This window comes from Hemiscyllium ocellatum, chromosome 43 (assembly GCF_020745735.1).
Source record: "Hemiscyllium ocellatum isolate sHemOce1 chromosome 43, sHemOce1.pat.X.cur, whole genome shotgun sequence".
In the NCBI taxonomy this organism is placed as follows: Eukaryota; Metazoa; Chordata; class Chondrichthyes; order Orectolobiformes; family Hemiscylliidae; genus Hemiscyllium; species Hemiscyllium ocellatum.
In genome coordinates, this window is record NC_083443.1 from 24,212,008 (window position 1) to 24,235,349 (window position 23,342).

A 23,342-nucleotide genomic window follows, 5' to 3' on the forward strand; every position below is an offset into this window, starting at 1 on the left:
TATTAAAAATGCAGCTGGGCAATGGAATCTATCTGCAGAATGATGCTTGCTGAGAGAATGAAATGTGGACCTCCTACGCTTCAGCATTCCTTCCCTGGGCTGCATGAGGGCTGACTAGAAACTACAATGTCTCCCAACAACGGGAAGGAATCTTAGACAGAATTATCCAGACTGTGTGCTTACCTGCAGCTCCTAATGCTGGTGTAATGGTACATTGATGCCAAAACATGGGTCAAGATAAATAGACTTTTGTAGGCATAAAATGATTTACCTATGTTGGAGAAACATTCTCTTAAACTACCAGAAATATCGAAAGTATGTGCTGAAAATAAGAAAAAAAAATAAGATGTCACCAAAGGGGGGGGACGGTGGCACAGTGGTTAGCACTGCTGCTTCACAGTGCCAGAGACCCGGGTTCAATTCCCGCCTCAGGCGACTGACTGTGTGGCGTTTGCACGTTCTCCCCGTGTCTGAGTGGGTTTCCTCCGGGTGCTCCGGTTTCATCCCACAGTCCAAAGATGTGCGGGTCAGGTGAATTGGCCTTGCTAAATTGCCCGTAGTGTTAGGTAAGGGGTAAATGTAGGGGTATGGGTGGGTTGCGCTTCGGCGGGTCGGTGTGGACTTGTTGGGCCGAAGGGCCTGTTTCCACACTGTAAGTAATCTAATCAAAGCCCATGGGAACCTTACTCTCTTTGGCTGAGTGTCATTTGTGTGGAGTTTTGGGAGAACTTGTTTCACTGTGAAGCCTCTTGGGTTTTCTCCCCATATCTTACCAAACATGACCCATTAACCAGCACCCTGCCCCAAGATGTCCCTCCCTCATCTCACCACGCGCCCTTCAGTCAAAAGACCAAGGCCCCTGGTGCCTGTGTCATGTTTGAAAGACTGTAGAGCCACTGGGGTGAGTGCTGATGTGCTGATGGTGCACTTCCTGGTGACAGACCTTCAGTCTGAGGATGTCGGAGGAGGAGGGAAAGGATGGCGCTGTGGTTTCCGGGGACCTGGAGATGGGTAGGGTGGTGCAGAGGAGGGGCATCCTCTTCCAGGAGGACACTGGCACCAGTTCCTGGCACTCTGGTCTAAGGATGCCACCTGGATCAGTGCGATCTCCACAGTGTGAAGAACCTGGGCAGCGGAAGATCAATTACCTTCTCCACTCTGCTAGGGTAATGCTACATTCCTCTCTCTGCCACCTCACCCTAACTCTATCACTGCTACTGCACACACCTTACGCCAAGGCTCATGCTTCAGACTGGTATCAGAGGCTGCCCTACATCTACAGTGCTAGGAGCCCTTGACAGACCAGTGCCTTTGTCGAAGACTTTGAGACATGCTGTCTGCTTGCCACATATGTCATGTATTTTCTTCCATTTAAGCTTCTGGCACACGGTGCAGGGGTTTGATGGAGCACAGGCTCCAGATAAAGATGTAGGTGCCCTTGACTGAGGACTACTGACCAGACAGGCAAGCTGCCCAGTGTGGTGACAAGGCAAGGCAGGCAGGCTGTGAGTGTGCAGGAAGGCACCAAGTGAGTAACCCCTTCTGATCTGTCAGCTGGCTGCCTGTGAGCAAAGTGTCCAGCCTTTCAATATTGGCTTCCACTGTGCCCAGCAACGGAAGTCTGTGCTTCCTAAACAGTATCACTGTTCACACAGCTGGTGCCCGTCAGTCATTGAGATACCTTCCTGTGTTGAGCAACATGGAGGTTCTTTATAGCCACCAGGAGCTGAATTGCCAGGTCCCCACCTCCATGTCAAGAATTCATGTTTGCCTGACAGGCTTGGTAAGATAAGAAGCTGCATGCTAATGGCAGGCTATGTGTAGTGATAGTGTCAAAGAGTCACACTGCACAGAAACAGACCCTTCGGTCCAACCCCTCCATACTGACCAGGTTTCCCAAACTAAACTAGTCCCATTTGTCAGCATTTGGTCCATATCCCTCTGATACTTTCCTATTCATGTACTTATCAAAATGTTATTTAAATAGTGTAACTGCACCTGCATCCGCCTCTTCCTTTGGCAATTCATTCCATAAGAGTCAAGCCAGAGAACTACAGACTGGTGAGCCTGACCTTAGTGGTGGGCAAGTTGTTGGAGGGAATCCTGAGGGACAGAATGCACATGTATTTGAAAATGTAAGGACTGATTAGGGAGAGTCAACATGGCTTTGTGCGTGGGAAATCATGTCTCACAAACTTGATTGAGTTTTTTGAAGAAGTAACAAAGAAGATTGATGCGGGCAGAGCAGTATATGTATTCTATATGGACTTCAGTAAGGCGTTCGACAAGGTTCCCCATGGGAGACTGATTAGCAAGGTTAGATCTCATGGAATACAGGGAGAACTAGCCATTTGGATAGAGAACTGACTCAAAGGTAGAAGACAGAGGGTGGTTGTGGAGGGTTGTTTTTCAGACTGGAGGCCTGTGACCAGTGGAGTGCTGGGACAAGGATTGGTGCTGGTTCCTCGACTTTTTGTCATTTACATAAATGATTTGGATGCGAGCATAAGAGGTACAGTTAGTAAGTTTGCAGATGACACCAAAATTGGAGGCGTAGTGGACAGCAAAGAGGGTTACCTCAGATTACAACAGGATCGTGACCAGATGGGCCAATGGGCTGAGAAGTGGCAGATGGAGTTTAATTCAGATAAATGTGAGGTGCTGCATTTTGGGAAAGCAAATCTTAGGAGGACTTATACACTTAATGGTAAGGTCCTAGGGAGTGTTGCTGAACAAAGAGACCTTGGAGTGCAGGTTCATAGCTCCTTGAAAGTGGAGTCGCAGGTAGATAGGATAGTGAAGAAGGTGTTTGGTATGCTTTCCTTTATTGGTCAGAGTATTGAGTACAGGAATTGGGAGGTCATATTGCAGATGTACAGGACATTGGTTAGGCCACTGTTGGAATATTGCGTGCAATTCTGGTCTCCTTCCTATTGGAAAGATGTTGTGAAACTTGAAAGGGTTTGGAAAAGATTTACAAGGATGTTGCCAGGGTTGGAGGATTTGAGCTATAGGGAGAGGCTGAACGGGCTGGGGCTGTTTCCCCTGGAGTGTAGGAGGCTGAGGGGAGACCTTATAGAGGTTTACAAAATTATGAGGGGCATGGATAGGATAAATGGACAAAGTCTTTTCCCTGGGGTCGGGAGTCCAGAACTAGAGGGCATAGGTTTAGGGTGAGAGGGAAAAGATATAAAAGAGACCTTAGGGGCAACGTTTTCAGAGGGTGGTGCGTGTATGGAATGAGCTGCCAGAGGATGTGGTGGAGGTTGGTACAATTGCAACATTTAAGAGGCATTTGGATGGGTATATGAATCGGAAGGGTTTGGAGGGATTTGGGCCGGGTGCTGGCAGGTGGGACTAGATTGGGTTGGGATATCTGGTCAGCATGGACGGGTTGGACCGAAAGGTCTGTTTCCATGCTGTACATCGCAATGACTCTGTGACTCTGTGTAAACAAAAGTTACCCCTTTCTAAAATGTTGTCCTCTTGCTATAAAAATGCCCTCTAGTTTTGAACTCCCCTACCTTAGAGAAAAGGCCTTTGCTTTTTACCCTATCTTTGCCCCTCATTTTTAAAAATCTCTACGAGGTTAATCCTCAGCCTCAGAAACTCCAGGGTATGAAGCTCTAGCCTATAACTTATAACTTATAACTTTCCTTATAACGTCAACCCTCCAGCTCTGGTAACATCCTTGCGAATCTTTTCTGTATTCTTTCCAATTTAATAATATCCTTTCTATAGCAGATCCTAAGCCCTTTCAGAAGTTTCCCTTCTGTTATTCAGAGGTATATAATCTTGCACGTACATTCTGAAGAAATTCCGCTCTTTTTCTTAGATTTTCCAACTAGTAATTTCTCACTAATTTAATGGGCAGTAATCCTCATTAATCATCAGCTCATCGCTAGCCAGCAAGAAATTTGCCTCAGTGCCTGGTTGATGTGTCAGATACACAGCAAGTCCATTGTGAAGGTAGGTCTCACCAAACATCTCATGCAGTTCAGTGTCATCGTCCCCATTGCTCAGAATCCAGTTGGATACCATCAGTAGGTTCTCCAGAGCTTTCATAATCTTGTACATGCTATCTCAACTTACTAAGTCAATGACCTGTTTGCTTTTTCAAAAAACCTTATGATCAAACTGCCCTGCTACCTTCAAAGGTTTTGGAGACCACCAGGTCTCCCTGCTTCTCTACCACCTTTAAATTCTTCATTTACTTTCTATTGCCTCTCCCCACTTGCCTTCCAAATCGCAGCACCACATGCAGCATTGAAATTTGTCCACCTTATTTTGTCAACCGATCTCTTGGTTCAATGCCACCCTGAAAATTTTGAAATCATCCACACACACACCCTCCCCCCCCCCTCCCATGTATATCTAGGTCATTATTATCCAATCCTAACACTGATCTTAGGGGAATATCCTTCCATTTTGCTAAGAAATATCTGCTTTCTATCTCTAAGCAAATTGTACATCCATGCTTTCATTGTCCCTTTAAACCCATTAAATTTCATTTCTCTAACAAGTTTATTATGTGTCGCTCTACCAAGTGTCTCTTGCAAGTTTATATGCACATCAGCTGAGCACAATCACAAGTCTCTTTGTTACTTAATCAAAGGACTCAAATAAAGTCTGTCAGACATGATTTGTTTTTAACAAATCCATGACGTCTGCTTTTCATTAAATTATATTCTGCTAAGTGACAGCTAATTTTGTCCCGGTTAATGGTTGCTGAATTTCTCTATCCCTTGTTTCTCATCTTACTGGCTTGCAGTTATTGGATCTATTCCTTCCCCTTTCTTGAACAGGGGTGGGATACATGCAGCCTTTCAGGTCCCTAGCACTTGTCCCATATTCCAATGGGATTGACAGCCTGTGGCAAAACCCTTCAGCGTTTCTACCCGACCTGAACGTCAATCATACCCTTCGTCTCCACCAGAAGATCTCCTTTTGACTCTCTATTTATCCTTCTGTTCAGTATCCTTTTGCTTTTCATACCTTCATTTTAGAAAAATTGATGTTGCGTTTTCATGCTACTGTATTTTCTCATTATAATTTTATATCCCTCTTCATTTTGTTTTCAGTTCTCTGCACTCCCTATTTGAGTGTCTAGTACTCTTGATATTTATCATTAGTGTTAGTTTCACACTGGATGCCCTCTTAGAGTCAAACAGCACAGAAACAGACTCTTTAATCAAACTTGCCGAATATAATCCCAAATTAAACTAGCTCCACCTGCCTGCTCCTGGGTCATATCTCTCCAAATGTTTCTTACTCACATGCTTATCCAATGTCTTTCAAATGTTGTAAATTTGCCCACATCCATCACTTCCTCACGTCTGTGTAAAACATTTGCCCCTTGTGCCTTTCTAACATCTCTCCTTAAAACAGACAGCTGTGAGATGCAAGGTATGATCTAACTGTTTAACGTCTGCTGTCTCTAAGCCACTATCTCTGTGCTCTTTGGAAGAGTGCAGGTCTTGTGCCCAAGCAGAAGGAAAAAGCAATACGGCACTTCGAAATGCAGTTTTATTCCTAGATGAGCAAGAATTCTAAAATTCTACTGTTTATAGGGATGGATAGAATTTGTTTGTTAAGGGTTTTTTTCTCATTGTAGAACAGGGTTTAACAAATTGACAGCAAATTGATTGGAATCCTACGCCCATAAATACTTAAATGAGAATTTCATAGATTTCTGACTTTAGGGATGATGTAACAGCCTTAGCAAATACCAGAAGGAACTTTAATACCATTCACTTATCATTGGGGCATGATCTATTATGAACTCAGCTAAAGCAGTATGGCACACTTGATCAAATATTTGCTTTAACTTGTGCTGTAAGAAAGACAATGTTCGGAAAAGTTGGTGGCTGCCTGATTCTGTGCTGTGTCAGTTCAAATCAGAAAGATCTTATAAATATAAATCTCTGGACAATCTCAGTCTCCTTCAAACAACAGACCAAAGCATTAAAACATACTAATTCAGCAGAAGCTACAGAAAATACCAAAGTAAATCAAAGAAATGCAGATGCTGAAATAAAAAAAACAAAGATTGCTAGACAAGCTCAGCAGGTCTGGCAGCATCGATAGTGAGAAAAACAGAGTTAATATTTTGAGTTCAGTGACCCATCATCAGAACTGTTCAGGTGCTCTGATGATAAGTCACCAGGCCTGAAATGTTGACTCTGTTTCTCTCTGTACAGGTGCTGATGAGTTTCTCCAGCAATTTCTGCTTTTGTTGCACTGAAATACCAAGCTCAATTAGACTATAAGGGAGCTGGTAATATTTATATTCACAGTTTCTTTTCCTTTTACACTGTTCCTAATGTCTATCAAACTTGCCTTTTTGCCCTCGGTACCTTATCTGTTTATATTCTCCATATATTGAAACCTGTGGTTATAATTTTCATCAGAAATTATAACCCTATTCTCTGAGCTTCCCCGCATCAAGTTAGCAAAAGATTGTCTCTCACACGTCCATATGCACACACATATGCACACGCACACATCACATATATGCAAACAGACACAGACAGACACAATTAGACAGACAGATGCACACACACATCTAGGTTCCAATACAGATACACACACACACACACACACACACACACACAGACACACACATCCAGGTTCCAATACACACACACACACAGACACACACAAACACATTCACAGACACACACACAGACACACACACATACGTGCACACATACACACACACAGACACACACACTCTCACATACACAGACACATACACACACAGACACACACACACATAGACAGACAGACAGAGACACAGACACACACCACCCCTATTTTCTTCATCTGTTTTCTGCTTCTATTCTTTCCCGCCTGCTAGAATCTTGCATTAATAAAACTTGAAATGGGTCTCCTGGCTGATTAATCACAGTGTTCAGAACTAGAGGTCCTTATCCAGCATGGCAGAGTGACCTCAATACCAAGGGCAATAAAGATTCTTCAATTTTGGATATAAAATTGAGAGGCTGAAACAGCGGGCAACTGTTTTATCTTGAACAGTCTGGTGTGTTGATGATGGTAATGCAAATAACCAAGGAACTGTACCTGGGGCTTATCAGAACCATAGGACATTGACGGGTTTACAACATAGAGCCCATGTGAATTCTTCACTGAAGGCTACTATGCAGGTACAACAAGCTATTAGGAAGACTAATGTTAGCCTTTATTGCAAACTGGTTCTAGTAAAGGAATAATGAAATCTTACTTCAGTGGTATCGGAGCTTGATTAGAGCACTCCCGGAGTACTCTGTGCAGTTTTGGTGTCCTTATCTCCAGAAAGATCTTATTTCCAAAGAGGGAGGGTAATTCACCAGAGCTGTTCCCACGGTGACGAGACTGCCCTATGAAGTGAGGTTGTGAAAACTGGGTCTCTATTGTTTGTAGACTCGAAGAACGAGAGGTGACAAAACAGTGATAGCCAGGGTGGATGTAGGTTTACCCACTGGTTAAGAAGTGTAAGATGAGGGGGCATATTTGAAAAAATAAGTTGGACACTGAATAGGTCTGGGATGAGGAGATTGGTATTCACTCAGAGAATTGTGAACCTTTGAAATTCTGTTTCTCGGGGGCTGTCTTTGAGTACGCTTGAGGTAGAGATTTCTGATTGCCTGTGGCATTCAGGGTCATGGAGATGGGGGTCAGTAAAAAGCAATGGAATGTTTGATTAGCCATGATTGCACTGAATGGTAGTGCAGGCTTGATGGGCTGAATGGCCTACGCTCAAATATAAAAACATTGTGAGTGTGCAGCCAATGGCCTCGGAGAAGTTGCAGAACAGCTTGTTTGTTCACATTCAAAAATGGCTTACAAACCAGAAAGTGCTGACGGCAATGTCACTTTAAATCAGACGGATGTATAATAGTTCAATAATAATGAGGTTCCTGTCACTGAGGCCTGAGTCTCAGGGACTGTGTAGCTGCTCTAGCACGCTAGCCCTTCATTCCCTGTGGCTCCCACTGCCTATCGGTTTCAATTTGTGAACATTTGCCTGAAAGATTTTAGCTGTAATCTTCTTTTTAAAAAATTAATCACGATATCTTGCATAAAATCTACCCACTGCTGCTGAAGCCACAGTGAGTTCCTCATGAAGCCACACTTCATGTATCAGTAGTAAAACTGTGTGCTCACTTAAGGATGGAATCGTTGCTGCAGTCTTAATGTTCAGGCATCCGTCTGTGCTCTATCTGAGTAATGCCTGGGGATTCTGGGACTGGCACCTCGGGGAATTTCGGTCCACAGCCTTTAATTAGATATATTTTCTGTATATAATCAGGCTGCAGCAAATAAAAAACAGAAGAGAAAAGAAACCACACAGAACAAATGTTGCCACAGCACAGCATTGGAGGCGGGTGAAAAATTAGGATTGGCAGTATGTGAAATGTGCCATTTTTAATGTTCATGATGATGCCCAAGTCTGTTTACAAATAGAAGTATTTTTGTAGATCAGTCGCCATGTCAGAAATCCAGGCCCAATCAGTCTGGTTCTACCCACATGTAGAAAATAGTCAACAATTTGCAGAAATAACCAAGATCACCCCACTATCTACTCACACTAGCATAGAACGATTTCACCAGGACGTGGTCCTCAAGAGTGGCAGGTAAACTAAAGAAAGGCAGACCATGCCATGGAGGAGTATATGGACTGACTTGCATGTGGTTGGTTTAAATTCTGTACAAGGCCAAAACCTGTGACTGACTGACCATCAGAAGGGGGCTACAGCTATTTTTATAGACAAGTGTAGTAGACATCTGCCAGGAGATAAGCTAATGAGCAGAAATATTTGTCCTAATAATAACCTAATGAACAAAAGATAAAACCATGCATTGTGCTCATTTTAATGCGTGCACACTAAATGATTCTGACACTTCAGAGCCCCAAAATAGGATTACATCCAAACCAACCAATCTTTCTTCAATGCACATTTTAGTCGATAAGGTTTTAAAATTGATCTGACACATTTGTTGATGCATTGTTGGAAATTTAAGAATTCCTGAGTATTTTTTTAAAACTTTGCTCTTCCCTATCTGACAATACTATGGTTTTTAAGAGGTGTATATTGTCCTGTTGTTTTTTTTAATGAAGAGAGGTTGAGACAGATGGGTCAGCCATGTTGGTATGAAACGGTGGAGTAAACTTGATTGAATTGCCGACTGCTGCTCCTGGTTCCTACAGTCTTATGAGTTGGTCAATCTGAGCTTATTTTATCTCTGTGCTGGGAGAAATTCCCCTGATAGATGAGCCCCTTCTTCTGGGGTATGTGGGTCTGTAGGCTGTGCCCATTTAGGATGACAAACTCTTGTTTAAAGAACAATGGCTTTTATAGGTGTGGGATGGGGACTCTACTGGAGCTGCCGAAGGAGTGGGGCTAGGAGAGACTTGTTGGAGATAGCTGCTAACTATGGGGCTCATGCACAGCAAAATACAGCACACGTACACGCATCAAAGCCCAGAATCAACCCAGGACACTACCTTCAAATATGACATGGTCAACAAAAGTTAGCGGTAATTCATCATCTTGCGCCTTGCATCCCAAACACAGATTGGTGATTACCCAAAGAGCTGCCAAGTGCCAGGACAGCTTGGTTAAAAATCATAGAATCCCTGTGGAAAGAGGCCATTCAGCCCACACTGATTCTCCTAAGAGCAACCTACACTTACCTAACATATCCCTGTAACCTCCCACTTTACCATGGCCAATCTACCTAGCCTGTACATCCCTGGACACTATAGCATGGCGAACTCACCTAATCAGCACATCTTTAGACTGTGAGAGGAAACTAGAGCACCTGGAGGAAACCCATGCAGACACAGCGAGAATGTGCAAACTCTACATAGACAGATGCCGAAGGCTGGAATTGAACCCAGGTTTCTTGTGTTCTGAGGCCACACTGCTAACCACTGAGCCACCATGCTGCCAAGTTGGAAGCCAGCAGGTGTAGTCAGTAAGGGAATGAACTGCTGACCTTGGTGTTATTGGCATCTTGAACTAACCATCTGAGCTAACCCACAGGCATGCGTCAATTCTTTGGGACTTCATCCTGGACATTTCTCATATTTTAGGCCTAGCCCTCACGCCTCCTAACCCACCTCATTCTCCCTTCTCATTCATACCAATTCAAGCTAGCCCATGTTCCCATCATGTCATACCAACTTAATTAAAACTCTTGTCAAACTATCCACCAGTTCTTGTTCTTGCATGGAGCATGCCATCTCATTTAGTAATTCCTCAGAAATGGACCTCAGAAGTTATGTTGAACTGAGGCAAAATAAAGTTAGAAAAATATATTATTGCTTTCACCATATTGAAAAAATATTCCAGTCATGAAAACCCATTCAAAACAATTAATTATCTTCAAGTACTTAATCCACAATAAAAACATGTATTTATAATTTCACATCAAATACAGCTAATCCTTTAAGAACTCAATGGTCAATAGGACTATGTGCTTAGGACCCTGACTGAGAAGCTGATAATTTGGGGAAAGTTATCAAACATTAGTAGTGACATAATGACAGACCATGAGGGAATGTCAACAAACAGCTATAGTAGCTGGTATAATGGATTTTTCAGCTCTTACTAATACTGTTAGACTGCTTACTTTCACATTATTTTACAGTCTGTAAAGAACATCATATCTTGACAATTTTACAGAAAATAAAGCATCACTCTTCATTGGGCTAAGGCACTTGCCACGGGGAAAAGGGATCAGTCTGAACTCAGCAATGAGTTATAAGTCATTTCTCATAACCCTTCCTCTGACTGGTAAAAGTGAGACCTTTGGACTTGCCCAATCCCCTCTAGGGAGGTAGAAAGGTAACATAACATTATCGATTTCTGTCACTTTCTTACTGGAATAGTACCCAGAAAAAGAAAGATCAGCTGTTTCCTCTGCAGTACTAACCAGAGGATTGATGGGACAGAGTGTCAAGGTCACAAAGTTCGTCCACCTATTTGCTTTATGGGACAGAAAGTTGTGAATAACTTGTTTCTGATGTTGCAATGAAGGTTTCTGACATTCCAACCTTAAATGTGAGCTGACTGACTCTGAAAACGATCTCCTGTGGGTCTTGGAAGGTCACTGTGACATAAAAGGTCAGAGAAATGAGGTCTCCCCCCATTAATGGCAAGGAAGTGGGATAATTGATGGAGAATACAAGTTTCTGAGAACCAGCAGACAGAGCCTGGTCACACCTTTCCCAGTAAGGAAGAGACTCCAGGGCACTGTTTGTCCTACGTACTCAGGTGGTGACTCGTCTTGTGAGCTTCGGATGAGTACAATGTTCTTTTTCTAATTGGGCTCTGGTTATTGTTGACCTGTGCTACCAGTCAGGTAAACTCTTCGGCATATATCTGATGTTGTACCCTGAACAGAAATTGCTGGAAAAGGTCAGCAGGTCTGGCAGCATCTGTGGAGAGAAATCAGAGGTAACGTTTCGGATCAGGTGACCCTTCCTCAGAACTGATGGTAGTGAGGAAAATGTTTGTTGTTATGAAGAAGATAGGGTGTGGTGGGTTGGGGGGGAATAGGGCCTAAAGAGAGGAAAGGACAGTTGGACAGACAAAGGAATGGAAAACAATCAGGCTGGGAGCATTGCAGTTCTTACGGTTTGCACGCAGAACTGTTTGTCTGACTGGCTTCATTGTTGGTAGATCTAAGTAGAAGTTAGCAGCACACCTTTAGACTGTACTTCCTGAGTTATGGGATTGTGTGTGATTAGTGATCCTTTGCTCATGGTTCATAATCTGACCATCTCTGTCCCACAGATGACCTGATCCTGTATTTGAGGACTCTGCAGTCGACAATGGCTTTGTGCAATGTCATAGTGAACATCTGATCTGTTTTACATCTGTTGTGATATTCCTTTTACTTCTGTTGACTAAATTGGAAATTAAAAATGGAAAAAGTTGTTTAATGGTCTGCCAGTTTGGTGCCACTGAAAGTCAAGATCTACTTTCATCAAGATACGTTATATGGTCTGTAAAGGATAACAGGACAGTGACATTACAAAGGGAAGTGATCAAGATATACATATAGGTTATTAGATTAGATTATTTACAGTGTGGAAACAGGCCCTTCGGCCCAACAAGTCCACACCTTCCTACTGAAGCGCACCCAGCCAGACCCATTCCCCTACATTTTACCCCTACGCCTAACACTAGTTAGTGTTTTAACATGGTCAATTCACCTAACCTGCACATTTTTGGACTGTGGGAGGAAACCCACACAGACACGGGGAGAACGTGCAAACTCCACACAGTCAGTCGCCTGAGGCGGGAATTGAACCCGGGTCTCTGGCGCTGTGAGGCAGCAGTGCTAACCACTGTGCCAACGTGCCGCCCACAAATGTGTGTTATATGTGAAGAGAATTGCTGTCGAATTTCTCCAAAACATTTCCAGAGAGGTTTCATTTGGGAACAAACAGAATATGTTCACAAGGGGATGTCTTGAAGAAATGGATGTCCTCAACGTAAATGCTTGACTTAATGGCCTGCTTGGCACACTCTCCTCATTCCTGATGAAGGGCTTATGCCTGAAACGTCGAATTTCCTATTCCTTGGATGCTGCCTAACCTGCTGTGCTTTAACCAGCAACACATTTTCAACATTAATGAATTTACATCAGCACAAACACTCACTTGAAGGATAATTAAACTTTATTAATAAAATCAAATTCGACTGTTATTTGAGGTCCTAATGGCAGAATCTGAAAACGACTTTATTTGTACAGCATGCACTTTGTAATTGCTGGGGTCCAATGGTATAGAGCCTTATTGATAATAATATTACGCTCTGTGACAGCTGTGATAAGAATGCTAATACACTTCATTTAAATCAGAGGAAATAAGATCACTCTCACTGATAAAATAAAACAAATTAAAGCAGCTACCTATGAAGATGCCAAACACATTGGGAACCCAGGGTGATCAGAGAAAGTATTCAGTAACTAGAGACTGCTGCAGGGCACTTGAAGCTGCATTCCATAATCCTAAAATAAATTTGTTCTAATTTCCATAAGGTAAAGCTACCTCCGGAGGCCCAGGTCAGAATGCATTGCTATAATTACTGTGAACGTAGCAGACCTCTAACAGAAAACATCGCATCAGCTGAATAAATGTTGAATTGATGATACCTATATAAGCAAAACAAGTCTTGCGACTTGATGGAATATGGTTAGCCTTCATTCATACAAAGAAATCTAGTTAACTGAAGATCTGGTACCAGATGTTTTATTTATGCATTTAGAAATTTCTGTTAGTACAAAGTGTGATATGATGTTTCTGCGTAACCCACCTTCACAAAAAGGAATAAGAATTACCCAGTTTTGTCAGGGAGCATCAACATTTTATTAATGCGCGTCGGCCATTTGTAGCACCAACATTTTGAATAACTTCTTGCAGCTCTTGTTAATGTATAGGAGCATATCCAGGATTGGCTTGACTGATGAGCTGGATGCAAGTTTTTGAGTTCCTCGATATAACATTCATGGAAACATAGCCCTTTCATTTCTGGTATTTCCACCTTGCAGGTTAAGTCATTGAAATTGGGTATTGGAATTTTTTTTTAAAAAAACAGCTGCAATAAAATGGACATTTGAGAAGAATGGGATCAATTTTGCTTTTTGCAATTCCTATCATCTGGCCAGATGTAGAATGAAGAAAATTGAAAATGATACGTCAATGCATGGGTGTGGAATTCGATAATACAAAGAGTGATACCTGCAAAAAGTTGGAAAATCATATGGATGAAGGCAATAGACAGTTTCATTCAAGTATTCCTTCTTGTTTAACTTTTTTGTGGAATTTTATGGATTGCAATAGAGCCTAGCAATACAAGCTGTTGTTAGTTCAATAATTAGATTAGATTAGATTACTTACAGTGTGGAAACAGGCCCTTCGGCCCAACAAGTCCACGCCGATCCGCCACCCACCCATACATTTACCCCTTACCTAACACTACGGGCAATTTAACATGGCCAATTCACCTGACCTGCAGGTGACTGTGGGAGGAAACCGGAGTACCTGTAAACTCCGCACAGTCAGTCGCCTGAGACAGGAATTGAACCCGTGTCTCTGGCACTGTGAGGCAGCAGTGCTAACCACTGTGCTACCGTGCTGCCCACAACAATGAAAAGTAACCAGAAAAGGTTTGACTTTATTGGTGACAATTAGTGTAATTTTCAGCATGGTTGATTCATTTGTGAGCTTGTTGCTTTGGATACATGGCCCTGAAATACCACGCTTGGAAACTAACGTCCAAACATCGATCAATATATATTTCACTCAAACTAACAACAATAGAGAGGCCCCACAAAATTAACTCCAGAGCTAACTGGTTTTCCCAGAAATCATTCAGAATTGAGTAGGTGGATGCAAAGCAGATGCCGCGTGATGTGGATAAGTGTTAAGTTATTCACTTCAGGAGGAAAAACAGAATTGCAGCGTATTATTTAAATAGTGACAGATTGGGAAATATTGATCTGCAAAGGGTCCAGGGTGTCTTTGTACACCAGTCACTGAAAGGAAATGTGTGGGTAGAGCAAGCAGTTCAGAAAGCAAGCTTATATTGCCAAGGGATTTGGATACAGGAGCAAGGATGTATTATAATAAAAACAGCAAGTGCTGGAGAAACTCAGCAGGACTAACAACATCTGTGGGTAAAGAAACCAAGTTAATGTCCAATATGACTTCTGTGGAACTGAAGGGGGAAGGACAATGGTTCTTTTTAATTCTGTTGATAAAAGGAGCAAATGGAACAGATGGTGAGGGTTCCCAGAGCAGAAAGCCCAAGGAGTGCTAATGATATTAGACGAAGGTATAGATAACGAATAGGTATAAATAGAAAGCTGCTAATAGCAGAAAACTGGTCAACTCTGTCCTCTGAGAACAAACCCAAGCAAACAAGTCACTGGGATGTGGTAGGGGTATTGGGGAGAGTAGAGGACAGTGTTTATGCACTGAAGTTGTTGAATTCAATGATACGTCCCGAAAGTTGTCTAGTTCCCTAGCAGAAAATGAGGTGCTGTTCCTCCAGCTTGCATGGGACTTCACTGGAATCCACTGGAGACTTCAGAGCAAGGGATCATGGTCTCAGGTCACAGGTGTGTCATGTGGACCAAGATGATGGGGATATTTTTCACTCAGAGTAGTGATATGTTGAATTCTCTACCACAAAAACAACTGATAGGTTTCTGGACACTAAAGTTGTCATGTGGTATGGTAATAAAGCAGGATTTTGTTGTTGAGATAGAAGACCAGCTATAATGGGTGGCATGGTGGCTCAGTGGTTAACACTGCTACCTCACAGCACTAGGAATCCGGGTTTGATTCCAGCCTTTGTGACTGTGTGGAATTTGCACATTCTTCCCATATCTGTATGGGTTTCCTCCGGATGCTCCAGTTTCCTCCCACAATCGAAAGATGTGCAGGTTACATGAATTAGCCATGCTAAATTGTCCAAAGTGTCCAGGGATGTGTAGGTTAGGTGTATTGGTTAGAGGTAAGTGTGTGATGATGGGGTGGGGGAATGGGTCTGGGTGGGTTGCTCTTCGGAGAGTTGGTGTGGACTTGTTGGGCTGACACACTGTAAGGACTCTATGAAATATAATTATATGAATGGTGGAGTGGGTTCAATGGGTCAAATGACCTGTTTATTATGTTTCAATGTTCAATCTAAACGATGATTCTTTGGCTGACAATTTGTCATTAACTGAGACTTTCCGAGAGGGATTTGTCTTCTACAGTGCTTCTTGCTGTCAACTGTTCCTTCAATCATCACCCAACCACAATCTGTCTTTAGGTGATGATCTCACTACACTTCCATCAACTTTCTTCCATTCACAAACTTTTGGCGGATACCATCCAACCCTCTTGCAGTTCAACGACATTCTCTGTCAATATGACAGCTAATTTGTGCTTCTTTGTCCTAATTATCCCTTCTGGCCTTAAATGGAAGTCCCACAATCTATCTATTGAGGATGTTGCCTTCAAGAAGCTCCACTTCTTCCTTTCCTGTCAACTAACCTTAACAGATTGAGACTGAAATCCTAATTGCTGAAAGGGGAGTAGGATTTTATCCTTGGGCCCAGAAAGTAGTCAACAATACATGAGAGAGCCTTCTTTTTATGTTCTCTATCACTTTCTCCATTATAATGTTACTTGTCTGTATAGTTTATTCATTAGTTGAAAAGTGTGGTGCTGGAAAAGCACAACCAGTTAGGCAGCATCCGAGGAGCAGGAGAGTTGACGTTTTGGGTGAAAGCCCTTCATCAGTATGCCTGAAACATCGTCTCTCCTGCCCCTCTGATGCTGCCTGACCTGCTGCGCTTTTCCAGCGCCACACTTTTCGACTCTGACTCCCCAGCAGCTGCAGTCCTCACTTTCTCCGAGTTTATTCATTAGCCTGTAGCGTTGCATTGAACTTGGGTTTTCTTGCTTCTTTAAAGCCCAGATGCCACTGATATGTTAATGAGCTTGACATGAATCTGCAGCTGACTTCTCAGTGCACAAGCTTTTATTTTCCATTCATTTGGAAAAGTTTGTCAAGATTTAAGTCTGCGTCCAGCCGATTGGCTGTTGGTGTTGACTGTTGGTGTTGACTAATCTCAACGGCTCCTTCTTTTTGCGCCCTTTCTGTTCGTAACTTAATTGATCAAAATATTTCCCACTTGTATTTAAATGGTATTCCCAGGACATTGGCCTTCCCTAATAGCTCTCGAGAGGATAATGATGAGCTCTCTTCTGGTAAATAATTTTGGTGCAGAAACAACATAGTGCTGTTGGGAAGCGAATATCAGTATCAGGTATAATTCCAAGCCAGCATTGTGTGTGACTTGGACATGAATTTGCAGATACTGTTGCCCCCTTCTCATGTTTATTTTCCTCTCACTGCATAGAGGAAGCTTTTAAGATCCCTCATAACGTTCCTTACGCACTGCTTTCTCTCTTACTCTTTACTTACCATGGTGAGCTCCTCTACTGGGGTCCTTGTGTAATCATCTCAGTTTCTCCTCCAGATGGTATTTTTATGATTTAACCTTGGAACTGCTTTGTGATTTTAATGGCATCCAATTTGAAATGAGAATGGGATTAGTTATTATTTGAATAATAATGTACCATATTAAACAGATGACTCGATGGCTCTATGCTTCTATAGGTCTGTTTGTGAGCTACCATGGTGTGAATTATGGTAGTAGATTTTGAATGTACTGTCTACCTTAGGAAAAGGCTCTTTTTGACCTCAGTCATTAGTTTTGCCTTTCAGTTGTCCAACTATCAGACGAGGAAGTAACATTTGCATCTTTTGTGATACCATCTGAAAATTTTGAACAAAGGAAACTGGTAATTCAGTAGAAATCAGCCTGGTCAGTGCTCAGAATAGATGAATAGTTTGCTGGAACGAATGCGTTAACTTTATTGTCGTGTGCCTTCATATGAGAGCAGAGAAAACTTTGCAAAGTCCCCGTTTATGGCACCATCTTAGGTATAAGATACCTCGGTACAGATACTTAAATATTTGGGAGAAAATTGAAAAAAAAAATAAATGAAGGTCCTGCATCAGAATAAATGGGAAGAAAGTACTTGATTTACAGACCTTTCACTCCAGTTCGTGCTATCACCTCACCTCCGGTCTGGGACTCCCCCTCCTCACATTATCCTCTGATCTGGGACTTCCCTCCCCCACACCACCCTCCAGTCTGGGACTCCCCGTCCCCCCACACTACCCTCTGATTGGGACTCCCCTCCCCCACACCACCCTCCGGTCTGGGACTCCCCTTCTCTCACACCACCCTCCGGTCTGGGACTCCCCTCCCTCATACCACCCTTTATCTGGGACTCCTCTCCCCACCACCACCCTCTAGTCTGGGACTCCCCCTACCTCACACCACCCTCTGATCTGGGATTCCCCTACTCCATTTCCCTCTGAGTAAACTTAAAAAGTTAAAAGTTAAAAAAAACACTCAAGAAAAGAGAAGAAAGAAGAGAAAAAGACAAAAAAATGGGCAGAGTAGAGGAGTAACCACCTATTCGAACTCTAAGTCAGCCTTTATCACTCTTGCTTCAGTTATGTTTTGACTACTTTTGTTTTAAATTTCGGATGCTAACACTGTAAGAAATGATTATCTGCTGGATAATCGCATCATTTCTACGGCTCACATTATTACAGTAGCAGGATCCTATTTATTAGTGACAATAAACTTAAATAAGATGGTTCATAATATTTATGAATCCCAAAAATAAGGAAAGGTTTCACATTTGCACAGTTCCCTTCATGACTGCTAGAAATCCCAAAGCACTTTACAGCTAATGAAATTGTTTTGAAAAGTAATCACTGTTGTACTGAGGGGGAAACTCTGCAATTTGTGCCCTCCATGGTGCCACCAATAGCAATAAGGTATTGGCAAGGGCTTCTCTCTCTTCCAAAAGCAAAATCCCGCGAAGGCTGGACATCTGGAATCATAGCCGAAAATGCTGGGATACCCAGCGAATCAGGCTACACCTGCAGAGCGAGAAACTGAGTTAACAATTCAAGTTAGTCGTGTTACATTTCACATTGTAATGTAAGCCAATGCACTGGCCATTAGACATTCCATAAGAACGTTCTCGGCCTGAGGTCCGAACTGGAAGCTGCTGAGGATGGCACAAGCTTCATGGAAATGCTGGGAGACAGGAAGGAAGGGAGGAATAAGAAGGGAGGTCTTCCTTTCCTATGCCTCTCTGCCTCTTTTCCTTGTTTTCCTTCCTTTCAGACTGTCCTTGAAATCTGGCTATCTGACCATCTGATCTAAAATTAACATGTGTAGCTCAGAGTCATATCTTATTTCATGTTCCCATGAGGTGGTCCATGTATGGAATGAGCTGCCAGCAGAAGTGGTGGAGACTGGTACAATTTCAACATTTAAAATGCATCAGGATGGGGATGTGAATAGGTAGGGTTTAGAGGGATATGGGCCGGGTGCTGGCAGGTAGGACCAGATGAGATATCTGCTCAACGTGGGCAAGGTGGACTGAAGGGTCTGTTTCCGTGCTTTACATCTCTATGACTCTATGACTCTCAGTGCCATGAGGCAGTTTATTAAGGTAAAGGTGCGGTATCAAGACAAGTTGTTCTCTATGGTAAGGTAGAAGACAGAGTTAGTTAAACAACATAGGGGGTGCGGAGCAAAAGAGGATGTTAATGGAACAAATAAAGAATCAAAAAATGGATTTAAAGGGTTTTTTTGTGATGTCATTGAGGGACAAATGACAAGAGCATAAGAAAAACTACATCTTTCTTCAAATAAAGCCATGGGATCTCTTGTAATGTCTAGTCAGGGCAATTCACTGTCATATGAAACAATTTGCAATGGAATTTGAACTACTTACTAAATATGGTTAACAAATATTTTACAGTTTCTTTTACATTGTGCTTTATATGCTGAACTGCTTCAGAGCATGCTACGCAATGGAACACAGTAACTGTGGTTGTGTAAGCAAATGTGCATCAAGTGTACAACTCAATATCCCAATGAATAGGCAATGAGATGTATAATTGGTTACCCTGCCATGGTTGAGGGAGGAATTGTAGCTATTTGCATTTGTTGAAACCCTAGAATTCTATTTCAGACTGTGAAACTATTACACTTCATTAAACTCTGGGGGAATGTACATGGAGAGCCCAAGACGATAGTAAGAGAGAAACTGACGCTTTTAATGTCATGAAACAAACAAGTTTGGATAGTCGAAATGTGGTCTGTAGATTTCTGGAGAATTGAGGGCAGGAAGTAGAAAGAAGGGAGGAACTGGGGGAAAATCTCAATTATCTAAGAAGTACTATGGAGTGAATTATTGGGGCTAAGCGCTCGGCTCTGGAATGGATTGATGGCAGGGAGGTGCCTGTGTGTTGGTGCGGTTCTGTGCTCAGATAAATGGGTAGAGTTAGCAATGGGAAGTACATCTGGTTGTGAATTCAGACATGATGCTTGATGTGAATGGAGACGGTGAAGGGTGATCAGCCAGCATTGTGACACTCCTACGCAGAAAGGGAAGAAATCAAAGAGAGAATGTACATCTTTGATGCTCTCATGATATCAATAAAAACACAGACGAACTTTACAACTTAGCAAGAACTAAACCATTCTGTCCCTGTCAAAAAAAAGATTTTGGAGCCTAATCCTGCCTTCACCCCTTTGTCATATAGTGGGTAGACTATCATAGAATCCCTACTGTGTGGAAGCAGGCCATTCAGCTTATCAAGTCCATACTGACCCTCTGAAGACCATTCCAACCAGACCCTGCATTTCCCATAGTTAACCCAAGTGGTCTGTACATCCCTGGACACTATGAGTAATTTAGCACGGCCAATCCACCTAACCTGCACATCTCTGTGACTGTGGGAGGAAACGCATGCAGACACGGGGCAAATGTGCAAACTCCACACAGGCCTGACGGTGGAACCGAATGTGGGACCCTGGCACAGTGAGGGAGTAGTGCTAACCACTGAGCCACCATGCCTCCTCCCCTTAGTGCGTATCCAGATTGGGTTGGTTAAGTTCACTGAGGACTTCTGCCTCTAATACACTCCCAGCAGCCAGTTCTCTACTCTGCTGCCTAATCCTTTATTCCCCTTTAATCCAACAGCCAATTACTTTAAATCTTTAGACCTCGATGGTAACAGAAATTGGAACTTCCTTTCCAATCCATCTGAGTGCCCTCATTATTTTATTCACATTGATTACATTCTCGCTCTGTCTTTGAAAGAAAGCATCTAGAGCCCATCTAGCGTTTCCTTGTGGCTGGTTTATGATGCAGAATGACAATAGCAGCATGGGTTCAATTCCCACATTGGCTGAGGTTACCGGGGAGGACTCTCCTCCTCAACCTTTCCCTTCGCCTAAGGCGTGGTGACCCTCAGTTGAACCTCACCACCAGTCATCTCTCTGTAATGAGAGCCCTATAGTCCAGTAGAACTATGGCTGAAACTCCCCATTGCTGGAAACATCCTTGGAAATCTCCCCAGCGTCCCCTCCAATACAATTTCCTCTTTTTCCTGCAATGTAATGATTAGAACAGGGTGTAACACTCAAGCTTCATAGAGTCATGGGCTCATGCAGTACATAAACAGCCCCTTCGGTCCATGCCAGACATAACCCCTAACTAAACTAGTCCCACCTGCCTGCTACTGGCCCATATCCCTCAAACCTTTACGACTCATGTACTTATCCAAATGACTTTTAAAGGTTGTAACTGTACTTATATCCATCACTTCCTCAGGACGTTTACTCCACACACGAACCATCCTCTGTGTAAAAAAAATTGTCCCTCATGTCTTTTTTAAAATCTTTCTAATTTCACTTTAAAAATATGCCCCCTACTCTTGAAATTCCCCCTCCTGGAGAAAAGGCAACTACCGTTAACTCTATCTATACCTCTCATGATTTTATTAACTTCTGTCAGGTCGACTCTCAACCTTCTAAGCTCCAGTGAAAAAAGTCCTAGCCTATCCTATAACTCAAACTTTTCATACCCAGCAACATCCTGCTGAATCTCTTCTGAACCCTCTTCAGATAAATAACATCTTTCATTTGAACTAGTCCTAGCCTAATCTCCTTGAGTTTATACTCTAAGCCTCGGTAATAAGGGAAAGTTCCCTATGTTCCTCCTTCACCATCTTATCTACCTGCCTTGCTATGTTTAGAGACCTGTGGGTGTCCACTTTCACTGTTTTCACAATCTAACCATTTATTGTATATCCATGTGTCTTGTTTGTCCTGCTTCAGAGTTCTATGGGATTGAATTCCATTCACCACTTTTCTCACCTGTCTTATCAGTCCACTGATGTCTTCACAGAGTCTCTACAGTGTGGAAGCAGACCATTCAGTTCATAAAATCCACAATGTCCCTCTGAAGAGCATCCTGACCAGACCCACACCCCTACTCTATCCACATAACCTCATTTCCCATGGCTAATCCACCTAAAGTGGACACCTTTGGATTGTGGGAGGAAACTGGAGAACCCAAAGGAAACCCACGCAGACACGGGAGAATGTGCAAACCTGGGTCTCTGGCACTGTGAAGCAGCAGTACTAATCACTGAGACACCAAATTGTGGCAGTCTACACATTTCTCCCTCGCTATTAACTGAATGGCCAAATTTCAGGTCGTTGTCCAAATTCTGAATCATACTCCTTACATTTAAGTTTCAGACTTTGATGAATACCACAAACTTCAAGGGACCCAGAATTGAGACAATTGGAGTCCCACTAGAAATGCACACTTCATCTGGAAATGTGTGTGCATCTTGCAATCTACCAACTTCTCTCACCCTGAGGAAGTAAACGCTCCATGATTTTGAGATTCTGCAACAAGGCTTTGTATGCTTCAAGGGAAAGGCTGACCAACACCAATAAAACTGAGCTGCAGATCATTAATATTGAACATTGTAAAGTTTTCTAAAGCTGTGTTGAGAGTCTACAAACCCCTCCATCCTTGGATGAGTTCACTCTCCTCATCTTTTCCCAGATGTGTTGTGCTCCACAATTACTTGTCAACCTTCCTCTCTGGATCTCTAGGGAGGAGAGAAATAACTTGAAGCAAAGATTACTGGAATAAAATAGATAATGAAATATCATGGGGATCTTGGTTTTATGAATTGCCTTAGGTCAAATTTCCTGGCAGATATCAGAATATTCTTTTCTCATGAAGGATACTACAATTTTCACATTACTTAATGTTAAGCACGTTATTTTAAGAGGACAAAGCTGAGAAAATCTTCCTCTGCTCTGGGCTTTGACATTTAGAAACAAAACGATTTCACCAGCCATGCCTTTGCTTGCTGGAGCCTTCAATCACTCTGCACAGGTTTAATAATGATGCCACATGGGAACACAGCCAGAATAACACCCCGTTACCTCTCTAGTCAAGAATATATTACGGTCACTGGAAGAGTGAATGTCCCCTGTCCCCTCCCCCAAGCTCTTGGTAATCATGTATAATAATAGGAGTTGGATTCAGTTGTGTTTACTTTCAGTGGAGACTCATTTACACGGTGGAATTCAGTTGTATTTAATTCGGTTTTGCTTAAATGCCCCATAAAAAAAATTACTGTTTCAAGTCACTTAACACTTTTTCTGCTTAAATAATATTTCAGTTACAATGAAGATGCTGCTCATTTCTGATGTAGACCTGATTATTCATTTTCCACTGCTAGACTGTAATGAAAAAAAAGAACATTGTCTGCACATCAGTGGAAGCTAACACATTCAGCCATACATTCAATCCACAACAATGCACCAATTCCTTTCATTGTACTTTAAAAAAAGGTTTA